The sequence below is a fragment of the Equus przewalskii genome, chromosome 3 (genome assembly GCF_037783145.1).
Source record: "Equus przewalskii isolate Varuska chromosome 3, EquPr2, whole genome shotgun sequence".
In the NCBI taxonomy this organism is placed as follows: domain Eukaryota; kingdom Metazoa; phylum Chordata; class Mammalia; order Perissodactyla; family Equidae; genus Equus; species Equus przewalskii.
Window position 1 is genome coordinate 37,365,055 of NC_091833.1, and position 27,132 is coordinate 37,392,186.

Sequence of the window (27,132 nt, forward strand, 5' to 3'; positions counted from 1 at the left end):
TCCACTGGCAAAGAAAACTCGTCAGAATTTAGGGGCTCAGTGCCTCCAGCTTTATCTGGGTCTTCTCAAGGTCCCCATTCCCATTTACAGAATCTCATTCTTTTCCAATCAATGCCCTCACTTTAACAGTAGACACCCAGTAAGGCTGGGGGTTCAACTTGTGTGATAATTCAGCCAGTCAAGGATGAGATTCTGTGTTTGGTTTTCAGCAATTTCAGCCCCACTTATCTGTAGGAGATAAGGGTCTCTGTCAGGTCATTTGTGCGGCATTTGAGCTGGGAATCTGAATCCCTGAGTTCATCCTTTTCTTTCAACACTTTGTTCAGTGATATTAGGATCAATCAGCCAATCTCATTATATTTGGTAGTTTCTCAAAAAATTTGAAAATATATAGACAGTCATTCAGCTCTTCTTATAAGTGGTTGATTAGGAGTATCTGACAGAGATGTTTGCGTATCTCCATTGGCAGACCTTGCTGTGGGCTATCAGTGCTCTCTTTACTACTGGAATAGAGCCATTAGCATCTTTCATTCTAATCAGATTAGAAAGCCAAACCCAGAGCCAATTCAGAAAACTCATCCTTAACATTCTCTTCCTTTAGAACCACTCTTGGTACCCCAATCTGTATTACTTAGAGTTCTCCAGAGAAATTGATATATATATATATATGATATATAATAAGTCTATTCATATGATATGTATATGTGACTGGTTCTGTGTGTGTGTGTATATATGTGTGTTATATATATATATATATATATACATGGAGAGATTTATTGTGAGGAATTGGCTCATATGATTAAAGAGGCTGAGAAGTCTTATTTAATACATAATAAATCTCTTCATATGATATATATATGTATGATTGGTATTACATATGTGTATTACATATGTGAAGAGAATAATTATGAGGAATTGGCTCACGTCATTATGGAGGCTGAGAAGTCTCAAGATCTGTAGTCAGCAAGCTGGAAGCTGTAGACCCAGGAGGATTAATTCAGCCTGAGTCTGAGAGGCTGAGAACTGGGAGGGTCGCTGGTGTCAGTCACAGTCCGATTCGAGGGCTGAGTCCTAAGGCAGAGAAGACTGATGTCCCAGCTTGAAGACAAGCAGGCAGGGACAGCGGATTTCCCCTTACTCAACCTTTTTTGCTCTGTTCGGGCCTTCAGTGGCTCGTCAGAGGCCCACTGGAATCGGTGAGGACACTTTGCTTTACAAAGTCTCCTGATTCAAATGTTAATTTCATCCAGAAATACCCTTGCAGACCCACCCACAATAATGTTTAACCAAGTACGTGGGCATCCCATTATCTAGTGAAGTTGACACGTAAAATCAACCATCACGCTAGGTTTAAATAATTGTTGTATCTTTGGTTATAAACATGAACTTAAATGTCAGAAATTGTTCTTAAAAGAGAATAAAGTAAAAATTATATATAAAACTAAATCACAATAATGTGGGTCTAAATGTCCGGATAATATGAATAAAAGCTATGAGTCAGTGAGAAGAATGTGAACTGGAAGAAAGTAAAAAGATAGCTAACTGGTTTTTTTTTAAAATCTTATGTGAAAGTTAGTAAAGAATGGAAAAGAAGGATTTTAAACACTAAGTTTCAATAGAACTTACAACCAGACTGAAATCTTCCAAATCTGCACAAGATAAAATCAACCCAAACAGCAAATGGCAGAAAACAGAGGAAGTGGTACAAAAGCCTAAAAAAAAAAAAAAAAAGCGCAACCCAAGATAGTAAAATAAGGTGTAAGATATCGGTTCTGATATAAACTTAAATGCGTTATACTCCCCAATTAAAACCAAGTTTTCCAAATAAGGGAGTTAAAAAACAATATCTCTCTGCTGCTCTTAAGGGGCGCTTCTAAAACAAATTGTAAATGTAAGATGACAAACATTTATAAGGCAAGTTGACAAACGAGTTGGAATCAATGATTTCAGACAATGTAGATATCAAAGTTCAAAGAATTAAAAGTTAAAGTGAAGGTCATTTTTGTCACGCACACTACACTGCACAATCAAGTTATAACAATCATAACCCTTTATGCACTGACTAAATAGCATAAACATAGACAGACAAGAAGTATTAGGAGAAAAAGAGAAACGTACAGAAATACTGTAGTTGCAGGAAAATTTATCCTCCTTGTCTCAGACAAGGAATGGCTCCTCCCCAAACCGATCAGAATGTTTTCGTGGTGCTGCTCAAGAGGCTGCATCTTAGCTATCACAGACCTGGCTCCATTGAGCAGATGCTTGATGCCCCACTCAGATTCCTTTGGATCCCTTTTTAACAGCTCTGTGAGCACATTCCCAGCTTTGTGTGCAGAGCCCTTCAGAGTCTGGCCGTGGGGCACCGAGTCTGCTGTGTCCATATGGAGAATTGAAAGTGCCTGGAGGTCTTAGGCCCTCCAGTCTCCCCACACTCTGGCTCCTTCGCCAGGGGAGGACAAACTTTGGGGTGTACTTCATGCTCCAGAGTTCCCTTATCAGGCTTAGGGAATTGTGGGCTTTTTCCCCTTCCCATACAGCTTTCCCCACTCTCTTTCTATTTTCTCCTGGAAGCGTGTTCTTAATAAATGACTCAGGGCAATACTTGACTCAACATTTGCAGCCATGAAACCTGATCTGAGATGGCACATGACTTAAACTGACCAATCAGAGTGGCTTATCTTTCTGACTCAGGGATTGGCCAGAAGTGGGTAAGTTAGCTAAGCTGTGTCCAGCAGAGTCCTTTCTCTTGCCTTGATACGGAAAGAGTACCTGTCTGTTCCTGTGATGAAAACAGGCAAGGACCACAAAAGCCTGGATTTCCCAGGAGCTATCTTGTTGCCGCATAGATAGGGCCTACCAAAGAAATGAAAACAGCCAAGCAAAGCTGAGAGATGAAGAAGGATAGTACCACTTCCATCATTTGGGCCCCTAGATCCAGCCTTTGCTGAAGCAGTTTGTGTTTTGGAAATCCCAATTGTATTAGCTCATTACTTCTTTTGACGAATGATGCTAGTTTGAATTGGGTTTCTGTTATCTGCAATGGACAGATTGCTAACAACATAGCAGTTTAAGCAGGGAAAGAATAATAAGGTTTCAGAGAATTTGAGTAATATAACTCATAATGGATTAACAATGCATAATCTTTGGAAATGAGATGGACTGTACTTTTAAAAAAAATAGATAGTATACTAGCTACAAAAACCTCACTTTTTTCCTCAAAACATAACTCTTAAAGAATATATTCTCTAAAATGTAACCGTCTTAGAAATTGGTTTTCAAAGGTTAAAGAAATAAAAAGACCATGTGGAAATTAAAAATCTTTCTCCAATAACTGTAAGATAAAAAAGAGAATCTAAAGTTAACAAAAAATGAAAATGTTAGCATTTTAGACACAGCTCCTCCATTGGGCCTGTATTTCTTTCTCCCCTTCATTGCTGCAACATTCAAAGGTCTAGGCCAGTCTGCACTCTTTAGCTCAGGAGAGGGGTGTGGCAGGGTAGAAATGAATAATAATTTATTTCTTATAGTTATGTAATTAGTCTTTGAAAAGCTTAGGGCCTTTAGGGAAATCCTGAGGTACAGAGAAAATGTTTGAGCACTGGTGGTGAGATAGTTTCTCCTATTCCACTCAGAATAGCAAAGTATTTCTAAAGTTGGAAAGAGAGTGAGGAGAGCTGGAGGAGACCCCCCTCACTGGAGCTCTGTGGAGGGCCCTTGTGACCTGCTGCACAAGCGGAGCTCTGGGAGCGGAGAGAGGGAAAGCCTGACTAGTGAGTCCAAGCCACAAGGGTGACAGCAGGTGCGCAGAGTACCCGTGCCTCAGGGTGGTGTGACATCCTACTGTCACCTTGTTTGGATTGATAATGGTCAAGCCCTGAGGACCAGACTGGATGATAGATGTTTTGGCTGGTGCCCGTGTGGACGATTATCGTGGAAGAGCAGATGCCCTGCCTGTCACCTTGGTACTACATAAACAACATTAGTCGAAAGGGGGAAGGGAGCCCTGAACTGACCGGCTCTGGTGGAATGGGGACTTGAAATAGATAGTGAGTTGATTTATAGAAAAATAAACTAGGCTGTATTTCTGGTGCATTCGAGTTTGTGACTAAAATTTAAACTTACTACACTCCTATTCACACCTGTGGGATGTGGGCCAAGGAACTTGGGAAGCAGAATTTCACTTCAATTCCAACCCCTCGACCCCAAATTCGGCCTCCGTCCATGTAACTGGGGCTCATCAAGCTAGTTTAATACTTATTTTTAGACATATGCCAATTTCAGTTTCAAGTTCTTTTGGCTTTTGCGCTTCCTTTAGTAGCCATATTACAGCAATATTTATAATATAATCTTGCTCCTCTTGCCGCTCTTTCTCCTTCTCTTTCCTAGAGCCCAGAGGGACTTTCCCTTTCCTAATGTAAAACTTTACGATCTAAACTAACTTAAAAAGCTATTTACTGTCTTGCTATAAAATTCTATGTTTAGATGACACAGTTGCTATCACTCCAGCCTTTGATTTTGCTTTTCTTTTGTAACCCAGGAAAATACCTACTTAGGGAAGACTAATCTGAAAGTCACGTGTCTCAAAAGAAAAAGAGAAAAACACATTGATAATTTGAAAAAGTTCATTACTCTTTTACAGAAATTATACACTGAAATGTAGAAATACATTTTATCTTAAATATATGCATTTTTATAGCCCCCTTTTGGAGCCACTCCCTCACTTGTGGTCTGGACTGTGGTGGAGGGTGTTGGGTAATTCTGTTTCTGTGGATTAGGGAAACGGGCACGTGTTCCACTACTACATTTTGAAGACAGGTGAATGAAGCCAGTTGAAGTATGAAACAGAAGGTGAGTTGAAGTTAGTGCCCATTGCCTTTGGGACCATTTGTCAGGTGTGGGTTCAGAGGGTGGGAGAATCTGCCATATAATCCATCCATCTCCTTTGGTAATCTTTATTGAAAATCCCACCCCAAATTTGGCATAACGTCTTCTGGTTTACAGAACTATTGCAAGTTAAAAAAAAAAAGCTATATTCGTGGTTATGCTGGTGGAAAATTGGGAGAAGCATATTAGGCAAATCCAAACTGCTCCCAAAGCCCTGAAAAGTCTCTCTAATTTCCTTTGGTGACCCATAGAACATGGAAGACTTTTCTCCTTCTAATTTCTAATAAGTGATCTAGGAGTGTTTCGCTTGTGCTTCATGTTGCCACAAAAATGTATTATTCCATTTTCATCTCTTTTCCTCTTGCTTTTCCACATACTGTGCCACTATAAGCATTTTCTCCTCTTTTCAAACTACACAGGTATGTAGATGTTGGTATGGTCTCTCCTTAAGCTCGCTGGAGTCGCATGTGTGCCAGGCTGGACAGACCGAATCACGTGAAACAGCATTTGAAGTAATGAAACATATGGCTGCATGCAATTCATGATTAGTAATTTATTACTAGCAAGTTAGCCTTTTTTCTTAAAAAAAAAGAAAGACATCAAAACCAAATATTTTAAATTTCTCATGTATTAATATATTTGGATATAGCTATGAAGATTTCAAAATAACATCCTTAAAATTTTAAAATACAAATATTCTTGGTTGAATTCTTTAAATTTTCTCATCTATCATGTGAAAATGTTGGATTATATGATCTCTTATGTTCCCCTTCTAGCTGTAAATTTCCCTTTGAAATCTTAGTACAAGTAGAATTTAGTGGATTTTTTGAAAGCAGTTGGGTCACAAACTTGCACATTTTTTTCTGGGAAATAATATATAACAATGAATACATCTATTCTTTAGAATTTTGAGTCATTCCAAACCATGCAGGAGTCACTCATTTTTCATTTTTAGTTCACTCTAGATGTAGAATTCACAAGGTGCAAAAAGGGGGAGGTGCTACCCCAGAATAAATTTTAGTCTTAAAATTTTGAGGTCTGTTTCTAATAATTGAAATATTACACATTGGTGATGAGATAGAATTTTGTAAGAAAAGAAGAACAGTAGGGCTTTTAATCTATATATTCTCAAGTGTTAAGAGTGTATCTCAACAGGATAAACAAGCTCACTTTTTTTAAGTTAAGAAAGAATTTCTTTTTTCTAAGTTACTCTATTCGTCATTTAAATGATGCTACATATGGTGACTATCTTTCTGTGGAAGAGCAGAGAGAAAGAGACCAACAGCAAGATGGGAGCCTTAGAACTGGGCACTGGCCGGGGCTGCGGCCGCGGGAGTCTTTACACTTTGTTGGGATTATTCTGTAGACTTGTTAGTGTGACATCTTGCTCAGAAAGAACCACTTCATTCCCCATTATCTGTCTGCCAGGTTTGATTGCTACTATTTCCCGGACCTTCATGGCTGTTATAGTTTTAATGATTTTCCTATGGGAAAAGTATGAGAAGCAAAAATAGGACTCCTGGGAGTTGATGAAGTAACAGTAACCCCAGGGCAAATCTCCCTCAGTAGTGGGAATGGATTAAGAAAAGGAAATGAATATTTACTGAGTTTTCTTACTCTGTAGTTGACATCATGCCAAATCCTCCACAAATATGGTGTGTGAAGCAAATTGTTCGTGGAGATAGTTCCAGAACTCACTTTAGTCACATGTCTCTCAGTTAAAGTCTATACTCCCCTGTGTCCCTCTTCCTGGCCTTTTAAAATTGAATAGCTTCTGTTTATTCCCACCAGCTGAAATTCTTGTTAAAAGAACATCTCTTGACACCAGGTGTTTTTTACTTTCAAGTACAAAATCATGTTATAAGATGGTCACAATGCTTTTTCAGTCTAAACTGACTGCTGCCACCCTGTCCTTGTCCCCACCATACCATAGCCCCTCCAAATCTGATACACCAGACCCTTCTCTCTGAGAACCTGTGCAGTCACTCAAGCTGCGACGAATGCTGCCACCTCCTGGCACCTCTTGAAGAGGGGCAATCTGGTAACAAAGACTTGCTCTTGGTTCAGATGCTGTTCGCCACTACACTCCTTAGACATGGCCATTCACGTATTTATTCTCTTCTCGCTCAGAGTCATCCAGCTTTGCTGCTTACGGGAGAACAAAGCGAAGCCTGAGGAGGTCATCTGTTCTCCTAGTGCGTCTAACCTGACAGAACTAGAAAACCTACTTGGTGATTCTATTTTTCCATTTAGTATGCAGCAGAGACACTACTTGACACTCACGAAAAAAAGTGAAATATTTCATGAGTACAAGCCTTCCTACTGTTCATAGTGTACGTGGAAGTCTGAGGGAGGAGCCATGACTTTAATCTGGAGCAATTGGCCATCGTAAGCCAAAAGTAGGTGAAAATTCTCTTGCCGCATTGCTGTACATATTTGCTTTAATTTTAGATGATATGATCCACCAACACTTGCCTTAATGTAGTTGCTAGTAAACTATGCCACGCATATGAAAACCTTTAACATTTTCTAACAGTTTGTACAAAATAGAGCAATGCTAGTTTATTGGATTAAATTGCTAGTTACTTTCAACATGTAAACAATCTGACTGGCAAGGTTCTTGAGAATATTATGTCAAGAAAAAGTTCACACAAGGAACACGATTGATTCACTTTGACTTGTGAATTATGAAAGGGCATTTCTTTATTGACGAAAGGTCTTTTAATCCATATTCTTTTGCTCTTTTGGGGGACTAGTCAAAAGTAAATTTATCAAAGACAGGCAAAAACTTTTTTAAAACATTTATTTAAAAAATGAACCCATTATACAATAAGATGAATAACATATTCATATAAAACAACTATATTTTCCAAACAAATTTTTCCAAAACAACATTTAGTGAGAAAAAGGCATTATTTTACACTTTTGCTTATTTCTTTAATGTCTGGCTTATTGAAGATGACCGGATTCTTATATCTACTTTTGCATTCAGTCTGCTGAAATATGTTGTTTCAAAGGCACTTTTTGATTTAGTTGTTGTTGAATGCCTAGTACCTACCATAGGGCTTAGCACATAGTAAGCTCAATAATGCCGATTGAATGAATGAGTCATTTGTAAAAAGGCCTGAATTTTTCAGATTGATTTACAAAATTTTGTTTAAACGTACACTCTACATATTGCGGGTCAAAGTGTACGTCAGGGAATCAGCAGCCTTGGCGTCACCCAGGAGCCTGGGAGAGATGCTGGATGTCAGCCCACAGCACAGCCTGCAGTCAGAATCTGCCTTTTAACAAAATGTGCACATGGTGTCTGAGAAGCACGGCTGAAGGCGCTTGGCTGCCCCTGCTCTTCCCGTGTCTGTGGGATCCTTTCTTGCATGGACGGCTGCTTCCCTCCATGAGGTTATTCTGTGACTAGTCTTGGTACTGCTTTCTAATTGCGTCCATGCAAAATGTTTCACATCTTTGTTTTCCTCTTTCTTTTCTAAGAGTTGCTCAAGCTTAGAAATTGAGTGAATTCCTACTCCTGAGCTGAGAACCAGGGGCTTTCTAGAAGGGAAATTCCCTTCTGGGGCCATCTGAGTGAAAATTTTAAATGGTTGAATCAATGGTTGGTTTTCAAGACATTAAGAAGTTTTCTTTGTTAAAAGAATGTTTGTTTGGTGAGGGGCAGGCCAGGCACAAATTTAAGGGAAGACTTCCTGCCACCAAATATTTGTAACAGCTCCTGAAAGAGAAAGTAATTATCACAAGTCAGTTAAGTCTTTTTGTAAAAAGATTTTTTCTGAGACTGCCCAGGTGTCAGGGAGGGAGTTGGATCACTTGTTAATTTAATTATTATTTGCTTTTCTGCTAATTAACTCAACAGCTTAGTTTTTATTAGAAAGACAAATTTCTAGGCTGTTTTTAACTTGACTAAAGTAAGATTTTTAGTATAGAAAGGCGCTTACCATTGTTGTTATTTTATTTTCAATGTAATGAGATGCTTATGTTAAGTATATATTTTCAAAACAAGGTCCGGCATACAGAGCAGCTCTGCCAGTGCCAGCAGCAGACAGGCCTGGGTGGGGCCAGCCTTTGCCCAGGAGAGGTCCCCGTGCAAGTCGGGGTCTGTGGCAAGAGAAGGAAAACACATCTGGAAAAATTAAACTGCCAACACATGTGCAGGGCCCACCCTGGCGCTTACCACTCTGTGGAAATGATCTGTTTACTAGCAAGTCCTAAAGGGTCCCGGAAAGATCCTGGGACTTTGGAGTCAGACAGACCTGAGTCCTAACATCGTGGGTCTCCTCAGAACTCCGGGTTGCTTTTTTTCCCCCGTTAACAGTGACAGGTTTGAGCTGTGGTTTGATGGGAAGAAGCCGCTCTTCGCCCTCCTGATGGAGAGCTTCGTGAGGGCAGCACTCGTCTTCAAGGTGTGTGTTTCCCGGTCTAGGAGAGGACCGGCACGCAGCAGGTGTCTAAGAAGTCTTGTTATTATCTTGTGGTGTATTTATTTGCCGGTCTGTTGTTTCGTTTTCTCATGGAATGTGATTAATGAGGACAGGGGACCTGCTGACTTTTTCCCTGGTCCGTATGCCTGGGCCCCCATGGCGCCTTGCTCGCGGTAGTGCTCAGTGGGGCAAGTGCGGAAAAGACCGTGTCGAGGTGCTCGCTGATGGTGCAAGCACACCTGCATGTTTTCTCACTTGTCCTCAATGTACCCTGTGATGTAACAGAAACTAACGCTCGTTGTCCCAGACATTGTCCAAGGTCTTATGTTCTTTACATTTATTAACTCATCTGATGCTTGTAACAAACATTTGATGCCTGTTGTAATTTTCGTTTACATATGAGGAAACTCAGGCACAAAAGGGTGAAGTAAGCGCCCAAGGTAACGCTCAGAGAGAACAATCTAGGTGTTGAACCAGGAGGGTTGACTGGAATGTCTGTGCTCTTAACCACGATAATAAAGTTGTTTATCAATTTTCCTGTTTTGTGAGGAAGTTGAGATTTGAACAGTTACCCCATAAACACACTTTTATAAATTGCCAAGGCAGGGAATGGGATGTGAGTTGCCCATCTGTAGGATAAGGTTCTTTCCACTACACGACAATTCTAGATATTTCATTATGACCCAGGAGACAGGGATTTCCAAGAAGAGCCAATATGTGTGTCCTTTGCTAAAAAGGACAAGAAGATTCATCATCAGAGGGACAGTAAAAACAAAATCAAGCCCCCCTGCATTTCAACAAAGCCCTTTCTGGTATAAACCTGTAATATTTTTTGTGGCTCTAGTCAACACATCTTAAGAAAAAGATGTAACGATGTGGGGGAAAGTCCAAGAATTGCATGGAAGAGAGATGGCGGAGCTGCTATGTAAGGGCAGTTAGCAAATGAGAGTGCTCCAGTCCAGGAAAACAAAGCTGACAGTGGCTTTGCCTGACATCTAAGAATTAGAAAGTGTATGACTGACTTTTAAAACAAATCCCAAAATAACATTGACGCTTAAAGAATTTAAGTTTTTAGAGTTTAGTCTAAATAAAAAGTTTTAGACGTTGGATTCTAAACTAAAGGAAGTAGCTAGACCAATGCGATGAATATGTGCACGTGTTTTTAACAGTCTAGATAAGTCGGTGGACACACATCCCTAATGCGTCGTTGAGGAAAATGTGGCTATGTTGTTTGGCTCTTATCCTTGAGATAGACATCCAAGAGCTGGTGTGTGGAATCAGACAGCTGGGGTTTGAATTTTAGTTCTACCTCAATATGACCTTGGGCAAAATTCTGAACCTCTCAGTTCCTCAGTTTCCTCCTTTGTGCAGTGGAACACTAACGATCCTCACTTCACAGGTTTAGAGAGAATTAATTGAGTTAATTTTTAATTGAATTAAACTTATTGAATTTAAGCCCATGAAAAGTACTTAGAACAGAGACTGGCACATTGGCAGGGCTCAATAAATGCTAGCTGAATGTTGTTAGCCATTGTGCATGCACAGGATGGCGCGAACTACCCGCGCTTTGTCCTAGTTAGCAGTTCTCAGTTTTAGGAAGATAATGCAGAGGTATTGCAGTAAAAGAACAGGATATATGGCTCTCCCATACACAGAAGTTCATTTTGGTGGAACCCTCCGGTGATGCGTAGATTTGTCTGTGTAGGGTGAAGTGCATTTTCTAACAGAGAAGATTTGAAGACATTGTGTCTGACAAAGATACGAAGAGCTGTCTTATTAGCCCTGCATCCTCTGTGATTATATATAAGGCACCTGGGAAGGGAGCTGAATGAAGGAAATGATGGGATAAAACCCAGCGGATGGTTCAATGACTGGGCAGAAAACTCCCATGAACGATGTGACTGTGGCTGAGAAGTTACGTTGTTGCTGACTGAGTCAGATACAAAAGAAAGTCACGCAGAATATTAACACTAGGAAGCTCGTTCTTCTGCGTGTGATGGTGGCCTAGGTTTTAGTGGAACAAGTGTTTCGAACGTAGAAGCCATCTCCTCTGAAATAAAATCTCAATGTGTACTTCAGAGAACAAGAATTTGTCACCTCTGTTATAGAGATGCCGGCCGTGACCCCCAAAAAACAAGTTTAATGAGGAAAACTTTCAATTTTGGTACTGAAACAAAATTAGGGGCCAGCCTGGTGGCGCAGCGGTTAAGTTCGCACGTTCCGCTTCGGCAGCCCTGGGTTCACCAGTTCGGATCCCGGGTGCGGACATGGCACTGCTTGGCAAGCCATGCTGTGGCAGGCATCCCACATATAAAGTAGAGGAAGATGGGCATGGATGTTAGCTCAGGGCCAGTCTTCCTCAGCAAAAGGAGGAGGATTGGCAGCAGATGTTAGCTCAGGGCTAATCTTCCTGAAAAAAAAAAAACACCCAAAAATAAAAAACCCCACAAAATTAGATGATTGTGCTTAGATATTTTTCTTTTTCAAGATGACTGAAGAATTTTAGATATTTATATATGTTAAGAATTCATCAAGAAAACTGTCGTTAAAATATTGGAGAAACTTAGGAATTTATGTATTTGTATTGTAAGTAGGTTCAAGTCTTTAAAGAATCATTGATACTGTGTAACATGAACCTTAAAAATTTCATGCATTTTGACTGAAGTCCATTATTGGGAATGTCTTTTAATCAAATAATTATTTCTCTCTGTCTCTATCTCTCTTGACAAAGACTCTCTCTCTGATCAAGCTGTAGGCAGTTTCCTCTGAGCCCTTTTCTTAACTAGGCCTTGACCTTGGCCTTCCATGTCTGTCCTAGTCCTGCTGGGCCTTCATAGCCTAGTTTAGCAAGGTCCTCGCCCCCCCCGTATCTGATTATCTTTGATATGTGATCAAGTTCCCTGTCCCCCGCCTTTGATGTGTAAATGCCTGGGCTGCCTTCAGGAAGAATCTGTTAGTTGAGCCAGAATCCCCTACCCTGGAGGTCTCCTCTTAGTAATTTTCCATCCACTGACCCCGTCACCCTGCTTCTTGGTTGTACATCCCCACTTGTCCTTGTGATCAGAGTTGAGCCCAAACTGTCTTCCCTGTTGCCACTGTCTTATTGCAGCAGTCTTGAGTAAATTCTGCCTTACTATTTTAACGAGTGTCAGAATAATTTTTCTTTAACTCTCTCTCTCTTTCTCGCTCCCTTTCTCTTCATCTTTGCTAGAGTGGATAACTAGAAGCAACTGAAATATTTAATAGTAGGGGGTTGACTAAATAAATTAAAAAACATGATCTTTGAAATAGCCTGCTGGCATTAATAAATAAAGAGTGGCCAACATCCCTCGAGTACCATTATCCACATTGTACTAAGTGCTTTGTCTTCTGGGTCTCCAAAAGGAACTAAAGGTCAACAGGAACCTAAGGCTGCAGCGATCTCCATCTTTGTTCTTTGCTTCATTCTTCTCTCCAGCAGTGGCTTCCTCTGCTCCCCAGAGCTCATGGCAGAAAATATGGCTGCTGCCCAGCTGTTCACATTTTATTGAGGAGCAGACTGCTCCTTTTTTCTGCAGAAGAGAGCAGTGTTGGAGAAAAGAGTTCTATCCTTTGCTCTATTCCTGTGGCATGTTCCTCCTCCGGGGGAGGACTGGGCTACCTTACTGGTGACATGGAGCAATGATGGGTACACAGTGAGCTTTGTTAGCCAGCCGTGAGGTCACAGCTTCAAAACATGGGCAGCACAGTCGCATGTCTCTCTTGTCTCATGTTAATTAGTGGACTTGTGTTGCCATCAGTCCTTTGTCTCCTGAGAGCCGCTAGACCAGACCAAGGATTGTCTCTGGCAGGCTCAGCTTAGTTCTAAATTCTAATGGGTGAATAGATCAAGTGGAGCTGCTCTGAGGGACAGAGATCTTTATTTCAGGAGAGAGCTTCCTTTCAGGGGAGAGCTTCTTCCGGGAGAGGTCTTCCTTTCAGGAGAGATCTTCCTTTCGGGAGATATCTTCCTTGCGGGAGAGGTCTTCTTTTCAGGAGAGACCTTCTTTTCAGGAGAGCTCTTCCTTGTATGGGAGGTCTTCATTTCAGGAGAGCTCTCCCTTGTATGAGAGGCCTTCCTTTCAGGAGAGCTCTTCCTTGTATGAGAGGTCTTCATTTCAGGAGAGCTCTTCCTTGTATGAGAGGCCTTCCTTTCAGGAGAGCTCTTCCTTGTATGAGAGGTCTTCCTTTCAGGAGAGGTCTTCCTTGTATGGGAGGTCTTCTTTTCAGGAGAGGTCTTCCTTGTATGAGAGGTCTTCATTTCAGGAGAGTTCTTCCTTGTGGGAGAGATCTTCTTTTCCGGGGAGATTTTCCTTTGAGGAGAGGTCTTCATTTCAGGAGAGATCTTCCTTTCAGGAGAGGTCTTCCTTTCAGAAGAGGTCTTCTTTTCAGGAGCGGACTTTATTTAAGGTGAAATCTTCTTCTCAGGAGATGCCCCAGGTGAAAATTGTGTCCCCCAACACAAGTTACCAAAACTCTTTGTTTGGGGATTATTCGATTTTGCCTGACCTATAATGCTTGGTCTGTACTTTGTTCTCTAACTGGATCCTTATGAATATTTCTCAAGTTTTACAAAACAGAGGATGGAAAGCAATGGTGTGATGGTAAACTGGCTCTCTGGGGTAACAAAAAGGCTGGATTGTAGGAGTTGCTGATTTTTGTAGTGTAAATGCTCCCACCATGGCCTACTTCCAGTTCTCAACAGGCTTGTGGACTATATTCTGGAGTGTTTAACCATCAGCTCTTGTGAGTGTGTTCCAGCACACCACGGGAAGGAGGGAAGCCATTAAGCTTCATCAGATATGATTTAGCCCAGTGAGGCAACAACGTTCTCTCAATCCATTTCCAAACTCCTGGGGAAAATTATTAGTGGCAGAGCTTGTCTGTCAGTATTCTGTCCCTAGTTTTATCAACTGTGCTCAGAGGACCATGACTAAGTAGTAGAAGAAAGCATCGTTGTTGGAAGTCTACTCTGATGGGTCAGAGAGGCAATTAGGGAGTCAGTGCTGGGGTAACAGCTCAGTCTTAGCCTGAGTCTCTCCAAAGCAGAACCTGAGACAAAGGTTTATAGACATGAACTTTACTTAGAGATATGACCCAGGAAAGCAGAAGTGCAGGACCAATAGGGAAGGAGAGCAAGACAAAATAAGGGTGTATTATTGAGTTCACAAATCTTAATCTGCTGTTAATATTGGGTAATAAAAGGGCAATTTCCCCAAATAATACATAGTGAGAGATGAGCTGGGCATTACCAGAGGCCATCACTGGAGCTTGAGAACAATCTAACACAGAGGAGGGTAGAGCTAAGAGAGGGGGACAAACCCGTCCTGTGACGTCACTTGAATCCCTCAAGTGAGACGTTCTATGTGTCAGCTCTAGGACCATTCTCCTGCCTTCAGTTTTGATTATGTGAACCAATTTCCTTATTGCTTAAGCCAGTTTGAATCATGTTTTCTGTCACTTGCAACCAAAGAGTTCCAACTGCTATTCTTGCACTGTCACAAAGATCACACTGTATTCTGCTTGGTTGTCAGTGTCTTCTCTGGTAGATTTGTCACGTACTTGAGGCCAGGGCCCAGGTATCTTATTCACCTTGAATCCTCAGCCCCCAACAGAGCACCTGGCATACAGTTGAAGGTCAGTACATGTTGGATTGAAGGAGTAAATCTCTAATATTAACTTGGCTCCTGTAATGTTGATCCTTTCTATTCTCATCTATGCTTTTTTAAAATACTAAACCATTTTTGTTATTCAAAATAACCTATCTTTAGTAACGTACATATGAGGATTCTTCATAGTTATAGTCAGTCTGTTACTTTGTCTTAAAAATACCATTTTATACTCCATTTTTCCCCTTTAATCTTATTTCATTCAATAAATAGTGTTGTGGCAGGCCTCATGGCCGAGTGGTTGAGTTCGCATGCTCCGCTTCTGCGGCCCAGGGTTTTGCTAGTTCGGATCCTGGGCATGGACCCAGCACCACTCATCAGGCCACGCTGAGTAGGTGTCCCACACAGCACAACTAGAAGGACCTACAACTATAATATAAAACTATGTACTGGGGGGCTTCGGGGAGAAGAAAGAACAAAAAGAAAAAAATAAAGATTGGAAACATGTTAGCTCAGGTGCCAATCTTTAAAAAAAAAGTGATTTAACATGCATCAAGCTGGGCTGCAGAGCTGTGGGTTGAAAGAAATTTTTAGCATTAAATTTCTTTTTTTTCTTTTTACCTTTTGACCCCCTTCACTCATTTCTCCCATCCTTCATCAATTCTTTTTTAAAGAATATAAATGGGTTAAACTTTTCTCAGTGAAGAAGAAAAACATGAACATTCATAAGACAATTTGATGAAATACATTTATTCAGAAAAGAATGGATAGCTAAATAAGAGAGTTAACATCATTTAAAATGATCCTGTCAAAGGCACATCTCCTTAGACCATTTTTTTCTTTTTAACTATAATGGAACTAAAAGGTTAATAAAGGTATAGTTATAATTAATTGATTTAACCTGTAGCTAATATAATGGAAATATTTTTTCTGCTTTTTTATTTGTAAGGGCAAAATCTCTATGTAAAATGAAAATATGGCAAAGAGAAAATTCCATGTGTTGATGGTATTTTATCTTGCTTAGTCCCAAAAGAGTTACCACGAATGATAATGATCCTATTAGTTAGAAATGCTCAAAAGAAAAGCTTATTCCATAACCTACTGAATCCCTTTCTACAGACTGTGTTACCCTGTCCCTGTGAGTTGCAAAGCTTTCTGAAAGAGAATCTATAAAATGGGAAGTTCGGGAAGCCCACAATTTTACCCATCTATTTATCATTGTCTCTGCATTTCTTAAGCATGGCTTGTTGAATGAGCACTTGAAGCAATCTCTACATGAAATCGTAAAATCATATATGATCTTCCAAATTGAAGTGTGAAGCCATTATCTGGGATGCCTCTTATGTAACCGTACTGTTGGCAAGAAACTCATGGAAGTAGCAAGTGCTATTCAAATATATTTCTCTAGAACCCAACATTTAGAAAAACAATGCAGATAAAAAGGAGAATATATCTTAGTATTTTGGGGACCACAATAAATTGAAGGAGGCCACAAACTCTATTTCCCTTCAGAACTCCAAATCCCGATATTTTCATTAAGCCAAAACATTAGCCACCAATACGTTTCCATCCCTGAATAAACCCGCCCCTTTAGACTAATGGCAGGAATAAAAAAATATATATATATACATATATTTAGTCAAAATTTCAAACTGAATCAAAAGAGAAGGAAAAAATCATTTTCCTTGTCTTTTAGTAAGATTTAGAAATCAAGAGCAAATTAAGTCTGATAGAAAGAGCACTTTATGATTCCTTCTTCCCAGATCAGGGCCGATCCACACCTGACAGCGCCCAGCCCTCTCTGGGTGTGCGAGCGGCTGTGTGCAGTCTGTGTGCAGCCTATTCTGAAGGCTGAGCAAGTGACTCACGCATGTGTTCCAGATAGCTACAAAACTGGAAGCAGTAAATCACGACTCTGCCTGTCTATAACGTTTCTCTTTATTTGTAAGTGTTCACTCTGTATTTTCCCTTCCATGAGTCTTTGAATACAGTTTTATCTGGATTAATTCTCCTTAAAGTCGCTTATGCTAATTGGAGAAATCATTAAAATCTGAAAAAATAAACTAATGCTATGATTCTTCAATGTGAATTTGAGGTGAGAATATTTTAAATTAATGAATCTCTCTGGTAAGAATGAAATATTTCACCTCCCAGATCATTTGTTCTGTATGTAGTTATTTTCAGGTTATTGTTCTTGAAATTATTAAAACAAAAAAAAATTAAAACACATATAAATATCAAAATGTTATATATATATATTTTAAAGATTTTAGTTTTCCTTTTTCTCCCCAAAGCCCCCCAGTACATCGTTGTATATTCTAGGTGTGGGTCCTTCTAGTTGTGGCATGTGGGACGCCGCCTCAGCGTGGCCTGATGAGCCGTGCCGTGTCTGCGTCCAGGATCCAAACCAGCGAAACCCTGGGCCGCTGAAGCGGAGAGTGCGAACTTAACCACTCAGCCACAGGGCCGGCCCCAAAACATTATATTTTGAATTTAAAACAAGAGGTATATTGCTTAACTCTTTGAAGTACTTTACAGACTTTTTAAACTTAAAAAAGTTTTTTCGTACTAAAATGTCCTTTGTAATTAGCAAAATTTTCTTATAGCATTAGGTAGTATCTAGTCAGACTGAAGGAAGGCAACTTTAAAATCCAAAATCATCTCTTGGTTGTTAAGTAATCTTCCTCCCTCCCTTCCGCTCTTCCTTCCTTCCATCCTTCTTTCCCTCCACCCTCCCTCCCCTCTCCGGCTTCCGTCTCCACCCCATCTGTCTGTCTCTCTTTCTTTCTTTTTCTTTTTTTAAAGATGATCTCAGTCTGGAATAAACATTCTTGCGAAATTGGCCAGGATTTTTGCCAAGCATAGTGTGTACACGTCAGCTGTTTTCTGGAAAATAATTGCGCCATGTGACAATGTCTATTACTTTAATTAGTACTGAGGAATGCCTCCAAGGCATTTCATCAGGTCAGCCTCTCTCACCCTGCAATGGCTTTTTATTGAAGTGCTGATTAAGCAGATGGATGACGTTTGACGTTTTGTATAGATGAACAAAATAATTGTGATAATTAATAAGCCAGAACTCATAGAAGTAATAAACCACTCCCCAAGTATCTGCATGTGCGTCTGCATCCTGTGGAGAGTAGGACGATCTTTAGAGTGGAGGGTTCAAATTACCCATACCCTACTGAGTGTCGGAAGGCCACCCCTGGGAGGCCCTGGCAGGTCTGGGAGCTCCACATGCCGTGCCATAAGCTTCCAGGGTTTAGTCAGTCATCTGGTGCTGCTGTATTTCCAGGATACTTGCATGAGTTTGTGTGTTAAATTCAAGAAGTATTGATTCCAAGATCTGAAAAAAGAGCCACTTTTGTGAAATTGTATTCAGAACACACCTCCAGAAATTCACAAACCTGAAAACACAATGTTCTTAGTGCTGGAGAGGGGAGCGGAAGCTTTGTTTCCTCTTTCCACAGCCATTCCCTAGCACCACTGTAGGATGAACTGAAGATGAAGTCAAGAAGTGTTTGAAAAGGAAGACGTTTTCTCCTCATTATGCTGTGTCATCCAGTATCAGCGTGACCTCGCGAGGTTACAAAGCACACATTGTAAACTGTCTCTGTGTGTTTCTGTGTGAAGAAAGGCGGTTAGTCAGTTTTACTGTGAGGCTGTGCAGAAGCTGGAAGGCCACAGCCCTGTGGGTGGGCACTGCCTTCACTGGAAGAGGTGGTAATCCCTGACGTCAGTCACTCTGGGAATAGGGCTTTTCAGACTGGAACTGGACTGACATTGGTGGGAGGAAAGGATTTCCCCTTCTCTTCTGGGTCTTAATTTCTTTGTCTAAATAAATTAGGAGGCACTGGCCCGAGTTTGTGGGTGGTTCTAGGATGGTGCCTGTCACTCTGATGCTGGAACCCCCGTCAAGCCAGGCTTCAGGAGCACTCATTACAGTGCTCTGTGTATCATCTTTGTAAAGGATGGTCTGCTCACCTTTAGTATTTAAAAATGCCATGTGTCTGCTTTTCATGTGGTTTATCCCTCCCTTCCTTGGTGTGGACAAGAAGTTCAATATTCATAAACTGTCAGGGCACACTTTGCATTGCAGAAGCCTGGGCCCACTCCAGTGCAGGAAATCCGGCGACGGTCACAGTTTCAGTGTGTGTTGTTGCCACTGTCCCTTTTCGTTGCCCAGGCTGGTCCTGCAGTGACTCAGCGTGGGGAGGCCTCGCCTGTGATTTCCTCTGTCTTGCTAAACTCAGTGACAGGGAGCTCTGTTGGGGTTTCCAAGGCCCAGGCCCAGGGCCCAGGCACCCACTGCTGTTCTGTGTCTGAGGCGCCGCCACTTCCGGGGGCAGCATCTGGGGGGCGTCTTGGTCTCCATCTGTGTGGGGGCCTAGGGATCATGCAGCCTGCTCCTCCATCTCACTCTTGGGGGACTCACCCACCTGAGCACAGCCATTTACCCTCCCACCCAATGTGGCAACTTCTTTTTTGGGCAATTTAGCCTAATTACCTGATACACCTTCCAAACAAAGGCCTGATCTTTTGGGGGAGGGTTATTAGTGAGGATCACTTCTACTTCTTTTTAGTTCCCAAACACAAAAGCAGCAGTTCCTTGCCAGCCCCTCCCCCATAATGCTGTCTCCATGGGGAGCCGTTAGAGTTCCTCCAGGCCTTGAGATTACCAAGGTCTAGACTCTTCTTGGGGGAATGAGAATAATGGTGAGGAAGGGACATGATTTAATTTTCTCCTGTGACTACTCAAAAACCAAGGCATTGGTTAAATATTTTCACATATCCACCTTGACGGAGCTAGTGTAATTCTGTTTCCATCAGGCTCCCTATAGTTATTCCTTTTTGTTAGTCAAGACTTGTTTAAATATTCTAGCCCTGTTGCAGTTTTACTCATTGGTATTAAAGGAAAGGTCTGTGTCCAAAAATGGGCCGGGATATTAAAGGTGAAAGGGCATTCCTTTTCTCCTCATCTTAAAACAACCTAGTAGGAGCAGGTGTTAGAAGTGAGATCCCTAAGGAGAAACTGATCTGCCAGCTAGAGACGGGCTTCGTGTCCTCACTATCCCTTTCTTTTTTTCTTTTTCTCCCCAAATTCCCCCAGTACATAGTTGTATATTTTAGTTGTGGGTCCTTCTAGTTCTGGCATGTGAGATGCTGCCTCAACCTGGCCTGATGAGTGGTGCCATGTCCACGCCCAGGATCCTAACCTGGGAAACCCTGGGCCGCAGAAGCAGAGCCCACGAACTTAACCACTCGGGCAGGAGGTGGCTCCCCCATGATCCTTTTTGTGTGGCGGTCCTCTGACAATTTGGGAAATCTGGATTCTATTTATATTAAGGAGGAGACACATTTCTCTACAAAAAACCACGGCTCTGTTGGATTCCTGTGCACTATGTGGTACTTAGTATTTGCAACTGGGAAAACCTCCTAATCAGGCATCTTGGATTTGTGCCTCAAGGCGCCACAGTGGTTCTTTCTGATTGGCAGGAGGAGCTCGGAAGAATCTTCAGCTTCAGGAGCAGGATAGAAGGGAAATGGAGTGATAATCACAGGGTCTGTCCCCCCATATTTCTTTTTTTACTTGTCAAGACAGTATATGAATGAATCTCCGTAACTAGTTGCATACATTTTTCATTGGTTTTCTGGTCTCTAAGTCTTGACTTGGTAAAGTTTTGTTAATTAGGAACTATATATAAAGAGTCAATATAGCTGGATTTTTGTGTGCCAATCATGGGACTTTGATAGAAGCAGAGAGAAAATTGGTAAGATTCTATCGTTTAGGAGGGCATACCAATAAAGGAAACAAGTAGTTATTTTAACATTTTGCTTCTATTTGAGAACTAAATGATTATTAAAAGTATGAGAAATAGGTCATTTAAAAAAAGTGCTCAACCTATGTTGCAAAGAATATTGTAAAAAAAACCCCTGAAGTGGTTTTACTTTACTTTTGCATAGGTTATAGATATTCTAATTAAAAAATAAAAAAGGATGAATAATTGCCTTTGAGTGTGAGTAAATAATTTCCAACTCTTCATCGAGTTCTCAAGACCTCGTTGAAAGGAAATCTACTGCCACCTAGCGTCTAACTCCTAGAATAACTCAATTACTGTGCTGAGAAATATTTGTAAATCTGGCAGCACCGGTAAGCGGCACTATGGACAAGTACATGAAGGCACAGCTCCCAGTTTCTGGACTAGCTGCTTTATCTCTGTTCATAAAAGCTTGCTCAATGTGACAAATACATTGCTTTTCAGATTAACAGTGTTATATTTTTCAAGAAGATAGGGCATATTTTTGTAACTGCTGTTTAAACCCTCATAAATCCTGAGAAACCCGAACACCTTTGGATTTGATTCTTGATTTTGGGGGACTTAAGGCTTTAAATAGTTCAGGCTAGGTTATCCTTTCCCCTCTGTTCTCCCTTTTATCCATATAACTGTAATCCAAACCAATTTCAACATGGGGAGAAACATTTGCACAAATACTAAGTGCAAATAAATCCCGCGTAATCCAAAAGAAGAAAGAAAAACAACTCAGATGAAACTGTTTGATAACAGGGCTCTTCGGATTTAGAAAGTATGGTGGTGGTGAGGATAACTTCTTTTTTAAGCATTAAATCTAGTGGGAAAAATTTACCTCCTAACAAGAATATTTGCCTGGGATGACGATTCCTTATAAGTGACGCACAGCTTGGGTCCAGAGAAATCAAGAATGCTACTCTGGAAATTTTTGTCACTTATTATATGAGCGTACTTCAGGTCTTATTTTGTTTTTGATACCATCAAATTTGGTGGTAGTAGCAATGGGAAGTGAAATTAATTTCATTTCATTCCAATAGGCAGATAATTGAAAAATTGCTCTAATAAGCTGACTTTCCTCATGATTATGCAAGGAAGAGAAAGGTAAAACAAATCAATGTTTGAAAACATAGCAGTTGTTTAAAATAAACATTGTACACTAGGCACATCAAAACATCAAATAAAATTTTTGGTACTTAGTATCATGTTATATACACTCTCTATCTGTCTATCCATTGTATGGGTATAACATGTACACCCATACTGTCTACTACAGCTTTTGCAACTTTGTAAGTCTAATATATTATTGGAAAGATATAATGATTCCATCTAAATACTGTTGCTAGTGAGAGAGGAAGACTAATTGCCAAAATACTTCTTTGGTACCTTCTGGTAATTAACGATTATCAAGATTTTAAAGGTTTATGAGAAATGACTCTCATAGCTTATCACAGAGCAATAAAATTTTACTTGTTTGTAACATTTCTTTATCCTCCCTTTTGGCCTCTATTCCAAATCGCCATCATTCTCCTCAACATTTACTCCCAATTTTCTCTTTAAGCCTGCTCTCTTACTTGACTGAGAAGGTGGTGATCATTTGCTAACTGTCAGCCCTGCTCCACTCTTGCTAACATGCACGCATTCCCCACCTCCTTTCTTCATACTCAGAGCAGGTGCACTCGTCTTCCTGCTCAAAGCCAAACTCCCTCCCGGAGCCCTGGTTCCGCTCCTCCGTCCTTGTCTCCGTGGCCAGGATGCTGCTTCGTGGGTCATCCCCACATTGTTCTGTATCTTCCACCTTAAGCTTTCTATCGGCTCTGATCCTGGGTCCAAAAACCCAGTCTTTTTCATCCTTAAGAAACAAAGAGACAAAATATCCCAAAAAACAAAACAAAAATGCTTCCTCATGACCAAAACACGAAACAGACACCACAAAAAAACCCCAGCCCTTTTTTGACGTGAAATTTCCCCTTGACTTGTGTTCTTTTTTTTCTTCTTTTGTCCCATGACTCGCCTCCTTTTTCACACCCTTTTCAATCCTCAACTCACTAAACTCTGACGCCATTTGTGAAAGTTGCCAATGGCCATTTAAACTTATTTTACTGGACCTATTTGCCAAATGTGAGAAAATTTATCACAACCTCCTTCTTGAAACCGTCCCGTGTTTTTTTGCAGCTTTCTGGTAATCCCTCGTACTTCTCTTACTCTGCTCATTCCTTAAATGTTGATTTTTCCTTGTTTGGGTCTCAGATTTTCCCTTTTCTAACTCTGCATCAGGAATTTTTAAGCCCGCAGTTCTTTAGAGGTTCACAGACCTCCTGAAAATGTGTGCATAATTTTTGGATTTGGTTATGTGTAATTTTCTAATGAGAAAGTACATAGTTTACAGCAGATTCTCAAAGGCATTCACATGTCTCCAAAAGGTCGATGACTACTGCTCTGTGCGGTCTTCCAAGGTGATCTTTGTAATTAACTTAGTTTTTAAACAGCTGGCATATATCAAGCGCTAACTAAGTGAAAGTGTAATCATTTTCTTACGTAACCTTCGAAACGACTGTACAAAGTAGGTATGATGCCCTCCCATACAGATTAGCAAACTGAGGCATAGAGAGATGAAGTGACTTGGCTAAGGAGACACAGGTAGTAAGTAGTAGTCATAGTTTTATCTCCCATTTATGTGCTGATGATTCTCAAAACTTGCATCTCCGGCCTATACCTCCCAAGCTTCAGATTCATGGATAACTCAGTAAGTCATTTCCATGGATGCCCCATGGGCTATAAGTTCAACATTTCTGACACCAAATATTATCTTCTTTCCCCAAACTATTTCAGGGGCCATGCTATGTGAGTCATCTTCCTTGTTTTCTTTCCTCTTCTGCATTTGACCAATCTTCAATCCTACTGAATTTAAATGTAAATTATTGCTGCCTCAGGGCAGCTCCTAATCTTGTCCCACTTGGCTTTATGTATCAATGTCCTACCTTCCTACAATCCTATGGTGACAGAATAAATAGGATGTAAGGCCTTCCATGATCCAAACACTTCCTGGCTCTCTACAACCATCTCCATGCTCTCCTCTCCTGTAAATTCCCCTTCAGTTGCACTGAATTACTTGGTGTTCCTCCTAGATGCCCTGTTATCTCTGACCTCCACACCTGTCCTCATAGGGCCCCCTCTCTGGATGCACTGCACCTCCTTTCTCATCCAGCTAAATCCTGTTCACTCTCAGATGTCACGTCATGAAGATGTGCAGGCCTCTTTCCCTGGGCTCACACAGTTTGCTGATGGAATGGATGAGAAGGGGAGGAAATGGAGACAGCTTCAAGGTTTTGGCCTCAGCAAGTGGAAGAGTGGGGTTGTCATTCTTCTAGATGGGGAGACTGAAGCTTTATGGGCTAAGAGCATGACCTGGTCTTGGACATTCGAAGTTTGAATGAGCTTCACACTTCCAAATGAATTATCAATTAGGCTAGATAAGACTGGAGTTCAGAGCCTGGCTAGAGGTCTACATCAGCATGGAGATGGTATGTAAAGCCATGAGACTGAATGAGAGGAACAAGGGAATGATGGAGAAAGAGGAGACTAGGTCCAAAGACTGAGTCCTGGGGCTTCTCTCTGTGATAATCAGTTTATGGATCTGTGTCTCCACTGAATGACGAGATCGTGGTGCTCCCGGGCTGTGGTTTAGTCACTCTTTTCTTTTAAGTACCTTGTATAATATTGTGTGCATAAGCTTTCTTTAATAAATTTTTGTTGAATAAAATGAAAGAGTGGATGGATGGATGAGCTAAAATGGGTGATATTAAACAAAGGTCACCCCACCAAATAACTACAGGACTCAAGCAATAATGCAAGTGGAGCAGCTTAGGTGCAAGTAACAGGGATGGTATGGATCCTGGGAAATTAAGAAGTGCGTGCCCCGGTGAAGGGGGAGCCAGGACTCAAGTCCATTGATTGCTATGATGCACTAATGTGGACCAGGTGTAGCCATGTTTTCTGATTTCAAGGGAAGCTGGAAATCTGATTTTTTTAATATAAGATTTTCTGTGAGCCAAGATTCTGCAGCTCAAATGAATTTTGTCCTGAATCTGTTCATTGTACTGCCGTGTCATGACCTCTGATCAAGCAGTTCAGCATCATTTTATGAATGAAGACAAGCAGGCCTTTCTGTTCTGTCATTAGATAGGGAGCCAGCCTTTACAGGCCGCAAACTACTCTTTAACCATTGGGCTAAGATTTAGGCTGCCTTTTAGCTTCAACAGAATTGCAGAAAACTGTGGCCATGAAAGCCGCTCACTTCCATTATATGTAGTCTCAAACTGGATGGCTTGTCAGCCCTTTCATTTGGATTCCAGAGATTTAATTACCACACGTATCAGTCTTCTCTTCTGAAAAATGGGGATAATAATCTTTGCCTTCATTATCTAACAAGGTTATTATGAGAATCAAGTAAGATCATCTATGTTTAAGCCCTTTGAAAGGATTACGCAGGACGCAGGACGCAGCTGTGAGGCGCTGTTATCAGTCACTTCAGAGGTTAATCCAGGAGTGGCATGAACAGTTTGATACCGTCTTAGCCAGTTTGATACCATATCATGGGCTCTTTCCCCAGACAATTGTTTTTTCCTCTAATTTTAAATTCTTAAAACTTTGGAATCAAGAAATATACAGAATATTGCAATATGGGGTATCCTGTTAATGAGAAATTTTTAAATATTTCTTTCGGTGAACAGGGTATGACTTCACATGCGCACTTTAGAAATTAGGCAACACAACTCTGTCACTTGAGAGGAAAAAATTAAGACAAGAGGTACTGGGGCCGGCCCCGAGGCCGAATGGTTAAGTTCGTGTGCTTGGCTTTGCGGGCCCAGGGTTCGCCGGTTCGGATCCTGGGTGCAGACCTAGCACCACTCATCAAGCCATGCTGTGGCAGCATCGCACAAAGAACTAGAAGGACCCACAACTAGGATATACAACTGTGTACTGGGGCTTTGGGGAGGGAAAAAAAATAAAAAAGAGAGGAAGATTGGTAACAGACATTAGTTCAGGGCCACTGTTCCTCACCAAAAAGCATACCTTAAAAAAAAAAAAAGAGACAAGAGGTACTATACAGCTTAAACAAGGGTACACAATTAGTGCAACTAAAACCTGAAGTCCTTAGGATGCATAGCATAAGCATGAAGCTTTATAATAAAGTTTTTTTGGTAATTCAATAAGAAAATACCATTGGTTCAAGTCTAAGGCGGCTCTACCCTGGCAGAATTCTGCTCTATATCACTTATTGATCTTTTTGTGAGGTTTCACTGAGCTATCTTTAAACAAATTTCCCCCCATTTAAAAAGTGTTATAAGTTCCTTGTAGAATATTAACAAATACAGAAACTAAAAAGATGAAAATAAAAATTATTATTAATTCCAATAACCAGAGATGTACACCGTACATATTTTGGTATATTTTCTTTCAGATACACACACATGTGTGTGTGTATGTGTGAGTATACACACACACACATATAAATACTTTTAGCAAAAGTGGAATCATTATGTAGATTCCACTTATCTTGAGACACTGTATCATTAAATAGCCTTCAAAACTATGATTTTGACGGTTATTTTTCCATCATAGTCTGCAAACTTGTGGCAAATTATATGCTGAGAGTTTTTTGATGATCTTTTCATTTAATGACAGGATTATCTTGTCTTGTTTATGAATTTATCTTGTGAAAGTCATAGTGGGAAAATTTTAACAAGGATAAAAGGATTCCATACTCTGGAATAATATCTGCACATCTCTATAAGGATTTGATGAATGCGCCATATTTACTTCCTCAGCTCCTCATTACAAGTTGGTTATTGACTTGAATGTCTGGACTGAGTTGACACCACAGTTGGTAATAAAGTAGTTACAGCGGTGGGGCCCGCTGGTGCCCTTTTCATTACGAACCCATCACATCTCGCTTAAGGATGTGCGAGACAAGATGCACCCTAAAGCTTCACTAGTTATTTCAAGTGCTACTTACTCTCTGAGGCCGATTTCATCCTTGAAATTGTCTTTCAGCCACCTAGGAATAAAAACTTTCACTCCTATATGATTATATGTTTTCCTGAAGTTCCAGGTCAGACAGCGTATCATTCTGTGGCATTTTGTTATTAATGAAAAATTAAATAGCGTTTAAAATCAACATGGAAAACAAAGCAAAGATGACCTGATAATGTTTGCCACCTCAGTGTTAACTTAGTATTCTTAAAAGTTGATAGTGTTGTGTTTTTCTTGTTACATCGCAAAAGCATTTGTTGTCTTTCATTTTCCTTGCCATTGTTTTCTTCTAAACTTTCAGAAGAGTTTGCTTATGTATCAGTTTTACACAATTGAAATGACGTA